This window comes from Schistocerca americana, chromosome 2 (genome assembly GCF_021461395.2).
Source record: "Schistocerca americana isolate TAMUIC-IGC-003095 chromosome 2, iqSchAmer2.1, whole genome shotgun sequence".
Lineage (NCBI taxonomy): Eukaryota > Metazoa > Arthropoda > Insecta > Orthoptera > Acrididae > Schistocerca > Schistocerca americana.
In genome coordinates this window covers 144,370,561-144,379,412 of record NC_060120.1, presented here as the reverse complement: position 1 = coordinate 144,379,412, position 8,852 = coordinate 144,370,561, and the positions used below count along the sequence as shown (strand labels likewise).

General features: G+C 44.3%; 1 non-coding gene across 1 annotated transcript; it reads left to right on the top strand.

Moving 5' to 3' along the window:
- The first annotated feature begins 7,778 nt into the window (after window positions 1–7,778).
- On the top strand, window positions 7,779–7,852 carry Trnat-ugu. Its single transcript has one exon. It is a non-coding gene; the product is annotated as a tRNA-Thr (tRNA).
- The last annotated feature ends 1,000 nt before the right edge of the window (window positions 7,853–8,852 follow it).

Sequence of the window (8,852 nt, the reverse complement as noted above, 5' to 3'; positions counted from 1 at the left end):
GTTTTGCTGCGGTGGTGCCGGAGTGTTTTGACACTGGGCGGCGGAGTTGTTGTTACTCCAGCTCCGTTGCTGGTTTGGTGGGGATTGTTATTTTTGCTTCTCTTAAAATTTTTCTTACCATTCTGATAATTACACTATTGGCCATTAAAATTGCTACACCACGAAGATGACGTGCTACAGACGCGAAATTTAACCGACAGGAAGAAGATGCTGTGATATGCAAATGATTAGCTTTTCAGAGCTTTGGCACAAAGTTGGCGCCTGTGGCGACACCTACAATGTGCTCACATGAGGAAAGTTTCCAACCGATTTCTCATACACAAACAGCAGTTGACCGGCGTTGCCTGGTGAAACGTTGTTGTGATGCCTCGTGTAACGAGGATAAATGCCTACCATCACGTTTCCGACTTTTATAAAGGTCGGATTGTAGTCAATCGCGATTGCGGTTTATCGTATCGCGACATGGCCACTCGCGTTGGTCGAGATCCAATGAATGTTAGCAGAATATGGAATCGGTGGTTTCAGGAGGGTAAGCCACGTCTCGATCCCTGAGTCAGCAGATGGGGACGTTTGCAAGACAACAACCATCTGCACGAACAGTTCAAAGACGTTTGCAGCAGCATGGACTATCAGCTCGGAGACCATGGCTGCGGTTAACCTTCACTCTGCATCATAGCCAGGAGCGCCTGCGATGGTGTACTCAACGGCGAACCTGGGTGCACGAATGGCTAAACGTCATTTTTTCGGATGAATCCATGATCTGTTTACAGCATCATGATGGTCGCATCCGTGTTTGGCGACATCGCGGTGAACGCATATTGGAAGCATGTATTCGTCATCGCCATACTGGCGTATCACCCGGCGTGATGGTATGGGGTGCCATTGGTTACACGTCTCGGTCACATCTTGGGTTCGCACTGACGGTACTTTGAACAGTGGACGTTACATTTCAGATGTGTTACGACTCGTGGGTCTACCCTTCATTCAATCCCTGCGAAACCCTACATTTCAGCAGGTAATGCACGACCGCATGTTTCAGGTCCTGTATGGGCCTTTCTGGATACAGAAAATGTTCGACTGCTGCCCTGGCCAGCACTTACTCCAGATCTCTCACCAATTGAAAACGTCTGGTCAATGGTGCCGAGCAACTGGCTCGTCACAATACGTTAGTCACGATTCTTGATAAACTGTGGTATCGTGTTTAAGCTGCTTGGGCAGCTGTACCTGTACACGCCATCCAAACTCTGTTTGACTCAATGTACAGAGGTGGTTGTTCTGGGTACTGATTTCTCATTATCTATGCACACAAATTGCGTGAAAATATAATTACATGTCAGTTCTAGTATAATATATCTGTCCAGTGAATACCCGTTTATCATCTGCATTTCTTCTTGGTGTAGCAATTTTAATGGCGAGTAGTGTATTATTACCTTTGTAGTTGTTGTTGCGCGGCCTCTTATTTGGATAGCCGCCAGTAGAATAAGAAGTATTTAATTACTGTTTGTGCTGTGTTGAACACGTTGGTTCTGATGTGTACATACATTTGCCTTGTGAAGCGGTTGATTCTGTTGGCTTGCGTACCCGACAGCAGCCGGCACGCCGTAATTGGGTTGGCTACCCTGCGTATTTTGCATGACGCTGGTGTAAACATTGTAGCAATTGTTTTGCCATACGGAACGCTGGTCTTCGTACAGCATATCAATAGAATAGATCACTGTGAGAAAATACTCTGCGTCTTCGTCTAGGATGTGCAGAAGTTTTTCTTTGACATTAAACGGCAGTCTTGCGTTCAATGCACGGAGGATGTCGCGCGTTGCAACCGGCTCGTCAAGGAATTGTCCCACATTTAAATATTTCTCGAAATACCGGCGCAAATTGCCGTGCTTAGGATTGGAATGGTTCAGGATCCATAGTCTGCCTACGAAGCCGTTCCTGTATAAATTGTGACAAAAATTTAGATAGAAAGGCTCTCTCAAATTGTTCGTTTGTGACGCATCTGTCGGCTTCATTACACGCCCATACAGCTGCGTCGTCTTGGATATAACCGACAACATAAGATATCCTCTTATGGTCACTCCACTTGCGAGGGAATGCATATCTGACTGCTTTAAGAAAGATGACAGGATGTACTGTTCTTTTTTCAGGTATAAATGGCTGAAATTGTCTATGCTTTATGAGGCTCTCCTCTCCCTTGGCATCATAATAATGTTTCGTTTCAAAATGATTACTATAACGTTCAACTGGGAAATGGCAAGGAAAATGTTGATAAGTATCACGACTGCAATGCAGTGTGTCATGTTGAGGTGCGTACTGTTGTTGTTGGGAGTACGTAGTGTGCGGTGTGACCGCGCCATTAATGTACTTGTATTCATTGACAAACTCTGTGTTTTGATTGCAATTACCGTCATTGCACTCTGGTTGTACGAAATTGTCAAACTGTTTCGACTGCACAGCGGCAGATTGTGCTGCTTGACTGATTATGTGTTTTTTGTTATTTATAAATTCCGTGGCAGTGTCGTGGACAAGAGTAGGCAATTTTTCTTGTAAGTAATCGTCAGAATATTTGTCTTTTTGCTCCATCCATCTGTGAAATTCTCTACTGATGCATGACAAATGGTTGTCAGTGCGTAGTCTTACTTTATCAGAAAACTGTTTGTCAATTATGTCAACCTTGTTTTCGACATCGGCAAAACGCGTTTTTATATCGTCATGCACTGCTGGATAAGATTTAATTTTAGTTACTACAGACTCGCATGTTTTGCTGAGATTGTTTACTTGTGTTTGAATATCTGTCACATCTTTCTTTGTGTTTTGTTGTTGTAATGAAAGCTCAGAAAATTTCGCGTTGAGTTCGGACGCTTGTCCAGTCAGCCTGTTATTTATATCCTCAACACGGCTACACCAAGTGTTGTTTGACGTTTTAAGTGCAGCTAAACCTGATTTAATTTCGTCATGTCGTGTTTTTATCTCGTCATGAACTGTTTTCAAAGCGCCGCGTATAGACGTCATCTGTTGGTCGATACGTGCGTCAATGTCCTGTTTATATGCGTCATCTGCTTTTTGTTGTCAGTCATCATGTGTCTTTGTTCGTTCATCTGTTTCATAATAGCATCGAACATACTGGCAATACTAGTGATGTGCAACTGTTCCGCCCGCGCCACGTCGTTATACATGACGTCAGACACCAAAACTGCTTCGGAACTAGACTTAGTCATGTTACTGGTGCAGGTCTATTTTCTAAATTTACTTCACCAGAATAGTCAATAATATGTCGCTCGTTGGTGTCAGAGTCAACCGTAACGTCGCTTTCATTATTTAATGGCATGTCAGAGTCGGATTGCGTCTGTGTTTGCAGTCTCTGGTTTTCCATCTTTGCTAATTGTTTTCTGGTCAATAGCATACCAGACGTTATGTATAATACAATAGAAATTTAAACTTGTATGTGTAATCAGAATAAATGTAAAAAAAAATTAATTTCGCTGTGCGACAATGACTGAACAAGAAAATTAATTGTCGAAAGTAATGGTGGAATTTGGAATACTAATGGCTGGACGCTACATTACGTCGCACAGAACTGAAGTCAGTCATACTGTAAACTGATAAAACTCTATTGTTGCACTGTACAAATAATGAAAATATTTTTGGATACCGCGATGTAGCTTAAAATCATTGCTACGGAAACGGAAAACTGTGATGGATCTACCAAGCAAACTATGATAAAACAAAGCGCTTGGACAAAATAGGTGATTTAAAGATGCGGTGTCTTACCTTGTATCCGGGATTGAAGCGTAATTTCAGGTGTCGACATCCATTCCAGTAATTAGTCTTACTTCATTGTCTTCCCATCTCGAATGTCGTTTGCAATAAACATGTAACAAAACGAAGACAATATAGTACATGTAACGATGCGTCCAGACACAAAGTCGCTAATTTTGTTTGTTGTTTTGTTTTTTTTTTTTTGGGGGGTGGGGGGGGGGGGGGGGTCTCTTCGTAACTGGATCGAGACTATACAATGAATTACAGTACTCAGTTTTAGAAAAGTTATACAAACTCTCAGCGCTGGAGCAAGGTATCTTCGTTAAAGGTCCCTTCATTTATTTTTAACCGTTGTCTTCTCTGTGTGATTTCTCTTGCATCGGACTTCGTGAAAAGTCAACACCCGAAGACGACGTTGGTTCGAGCTGGACGACTTTTTTGCTCAAAAGTATGGAACCTTTTGCCATGCCAAGTCACCCAACAATCTTACAACGACTAAAGACACAAAATAAAAGATTCATAGGTTAGTAATGACAATATTATGAAATAAAAACACAATTTAAAAGCGCCTTACATTATATGAATACCAGTGCTGTTTGGTTGCAACTCGTGAATAAAATAATAAAATATTTGTAGTATTAATGGCGGTGTGCCACGTACGTCCGAACTGGACAAGACCTAGGAAAAAAAAGGTGACAATTCCCCTTTTGCCAATAATAAGACGATCAGAAATCTTCAAATATTTCCAGTGGCTGCATACAATATTTATATAGCCGTGAACTATATCTATGGCTCAAATTATTTATTTTAATGCTTTTAATTACGATTTCCTCTAATAAAATCTCAGCATGCAAATGTGCCTTTAAAGGGAGTGAATGAGGAGCAGTGTTGACAAGGAAATGAGATATGGTTCTGACCCCGATGTTATTCAATCTGTACACTGAGCAAGCAGTGACGAAAACCAAGAAGATATTAGCAACAGGAATTAAAGTTCACGAGAAGAAATAAAAACTTCGAGAACAGCCTGTAGTTCTGCCGGATTTGGCATGGACTTGGGAGACCAGTCTTGAAAAGAGATTATAAAATGGAAGTGTATCAAATAAAGTCAATGGAGTGTAATACAAGCGCTACTGAGGGTATCAGATTAGAAAATTAGTCACTAAAAGCTGTAGATGGATTCTGCAATTTGGTCTGTCTTATACGGAAGTGAAACATGGACGATAACCAGTCCAGATACGAATTGTATAAAAACTTTCGAAATGTGGTGCTACAGAAGAGTGCTGAACATCAGTTGCGTTGTTAGAATAACTAATGAGGAAGTACTAAAGACATTAATCAACCAGAACATTATGACCACCGGTCTTATGTCGATATAAACTCGTCCAGCCGATAGCAGCGTCACCTGGCGAGTAATGACTGCTAGTCAGACACACGTACGGTGCATGTAGTATCAGTGAGCGTTCTGTCCTTATGCAGACTGGGGAAGAAGCGTGATCTGTCTGAGGGCGGATTGTGATGTGCCGCAGGTTCGGCACGAGCATTTCGGAACCTGCACGATTTGTCGGGTGTTCGAGGAGTGCTATGGTGAGTGTCTTAACCCATGGCGAAACCAAGATGAAATCACATCCAGACGTCGCGGGGTTGGGCAGCCACCTCCATAACATATGTCGGGAGTCGTAGGCTAGGCAGACTGATGAAATGGGGCAGGTGGCGAAGTGTGGTGGAACTAACAGCAGACTTTAATACTGGCCAGAGCACAAGTGTGTCTGAACACATAGTACACCGAACTCTCCTGAAGATGGCCCTCCGCAGCCGACGGCCAACGCATGTGCCAATGGTAACACCACGTTATTGCCAACTGTGACTGTAATGGGCTCGTGACTATCGGCACTGGACGTTGGTGCAGTGGCAGAGCGTTGCATGGCCTGATGAATTCCGATACCTTCTGCAACATGCCAAAGGGAGGGTGTGAGTTCGTAGTCTTCCAGGGGAACAGATCCTTGATACCTATACTACGGGACGGAGACCAGCTGCGGCCGGCTCTAATACGCTCTGGGGAACACTCATGTGAGCATCCATGGATCCAGTGGATCTGGCGCAAGGCACTATGAAACCAAAAGAGTATCATACACTAGTTCAGAAATGGTTCAAATTGCTCTGAGTACTATGGGACTTAACATCTGAGGTCATCAGTCTCCTAGACTTAGAACTACTTAAACCTAACTAACCTGATGACATCACACACATCCACGCCCGGGGCAGGATTCGAACCTGCGACAGTAGCAGTAGCGCGGTTCCGGACTGAAGCGCCTAGAACCGCTCGGCCACATGGACTAGCCCGTACACTAGTTGCAGATCACGGTCACCCCTTCATGACGATCATGTTTCCCGATGGCCGCGACATCCTTCAACAAGATAATGCGCCATGTTGCTAGGCCACGAGTGTGGTGGAGCGGCTCGAGGGACACAGTGGCGAGTTCCAGTTGATGTGCTGGCCCCCAAACTCACCAGATCCCAAACCGATCGAACACACCTGTGATGTGATTGAATGTGGCATCAGAGCTCATCACCACCTCCCTGGAATTTACGGATTTAGGTTACTTGTGTGAGCAGATGAGGTGCAAACTTCCTCCAGAGACCTAACAAGACCTCACTGCTTACATTGCAAGACGTGTCACTGCTGTTATCCTTTCCAGTGGTGGACATACCGGTTGTTAGGCAGGTGGTTATAATTTTCTGGCTGATCAGTATATACCACAACTTTACTAAAGGAAACGATCGGTTGTTAGCATCGTGAAATAGTCGATTTGATAATGGAAGGAAGTACGGTGGGTAAAAATTGTAGAGAAAGAGCCAAGCGAGAGTACAGTAAGTAGGTTCAAAATGATTTAGGTTGCTGCAGCTGTTCAAAAATGGAGAGGCTTGTACATGATACACTAGCGTGGACAGTTGTATGATGAAACCAGCCTTCGCACTCACGAGAACAACAGCTTCTAGAATCGCTCGCGATATTTTGATTTGGAGTCGAGCGGAAGGTGTACACTAGAGGCGATTCTTCGTCGATATATGTGGCGGGCACGTTTCTTTCTTTCTTTCTTTCTTCGTTTTTTATATAGGCAAGACGTCGCTGTAGGGCCAATGTTAAATTACCTACCATAATCGGAAAAGGCCAGCCACGTTACTCTTGATGGAGAACACACGCCGTTGTAGATAAGAAAGAAATAAGCAATCATATGGTATCAGTGAACTGTAATTTCATTCACAGAAATGTCCCAGAGTTAGTCTCCGCCTATGAAAGGTAATAAAAAATGTCATGTGGCACCACGGTCCGATGTAAGTGTTTCAATTGTACGCCACTTCAGCGATTTGCATGTCCTTCAAACCAGCGGCACCCATCCAAGTCTTAACCAGGTCCAATACTGCTTTACTTCGGTGATTGGGATAGTACCGCTGTTAACAGTGAGGTAAGGCCGTTGGTACGAAAGGTAGTAATGTAAACATACAACAGTGTGAGAAACAGAAAGCAATATGAAGGTGGTATCTGTTCCCAAAAGAACAGATACTATCGCGTATTTTGGGAAGAGATACCATCTTTATATAATTAGAGGCTACCCAACCATTGACCTTCTTCACTGGCCGTGGTGTCCGAACCGTTCTACGCGCTTCAGTCCCGAACAGCGCGACTGCTACGGTCACAGGTTCGAATCTTGCCTAGGGCATGGATGTGTGTGATGTCCTTAGGTTAGTTAGGTTTCAGTGGTTCTAAATCTAGAGAACTGATGACCTCAGACGTTAAGACCTTTAGTGCTCAGAGCCATTTGAACCATTGACCGTCTTCTGTCAAATACGCATGCTTTGCCCGAACTCTTGCGGGATCTCGTCAGCTTAGTTTGGCACGAGTAATGAGTGAATAGGCAAATATCTCTTAGGAACATTACGAATGTAGGTTGTGGACAGTTGGGAATGTGGGTCTCACGGGAAGGGTGAGAGGGATAAGTCCCTGCAGTCGCTCTATCTTCTGTGCCTCGGTGGCTCAGATGGATAGAGTGTCTGCCCTGTAAGCAGGAGATCCCGGGTTCGAGTACCGGTCGGGGCACACATTTTCAGCTGTCCCCATTGATGTATATCAACAACACCTGTCGGCAGCTAAGGGTTTCGATTTAATTACCATTTAACAGAAAGCAATGTTTCGCACCAGAATAGATCCCCAGCGGAAACTAAAAATTCTATAAGTTGTACCTTGGCAGCTCCCGGTCAATGGCCAGTAGATTGCCAGCTAGGGGAAAATGCTGAGGAACTTGTGGCAGACGTGGAAGCTATCACAGCACGGAGGAACGATAAATCGCTCAACTCTGCAGGCGATGGATAGTAACGTCATAGTAGCCGAGAGATACCGCCATACTAGTGGCAAAGCAGAGTTTCGTACCTCAGGAACCAATAGAGCAGAAAAGAGCCCCTAAAAGGTGAAATTGAGAAACTCTGAAGTTACTAGGAGAGCTGACGTGAGGAGAAACCGAGAGATATCGTCACCACTGCAGAGCGCAAAAGAAGCGACAACGTAAATACCCCGCCTCTTTTATCGAATGTCTGTTTGCTGAGTGCTGATTGCCGACTGCCCACTGCGTAGTCTCAGCCGTTGTATCAGGTGCAGCTGTCCAGTGAGAGGGCAGGTCATGGAGGTTGACCCTCGGCACGCATAGCTGTCTTCGATCGCCCATGGAACCATGAGCCCAGCTGGAAGAGCACTGCATCTGTCTGCTGCACTGCCAACTTCCGAAGCAACGCTGATGGGGCTCGGAGGTCGCCGTCACCCTTCTGATTTAAAGGGAGTTGTCCTATTTACCATGACGATTGTCAGGAAGTTGTGGCCATAAACGTGAATGAAGTTGCGAATTTAATAAATGTACACAACCTCTGTAATATCGATACTCTTATATTCATTGTAAGTTTGTATTTGAGACCACCGATGTTGATTTGTCAGTGTGAGTCATAATGTAGCAGTAGCAGAGTATGCTGAAAAGACTGGCAGTGTACTTGGTTTAAAAAGGATGGAGGCTGGTCTGCTGTGGAGTGGAGGTAGTATTATTTAGAAAAAT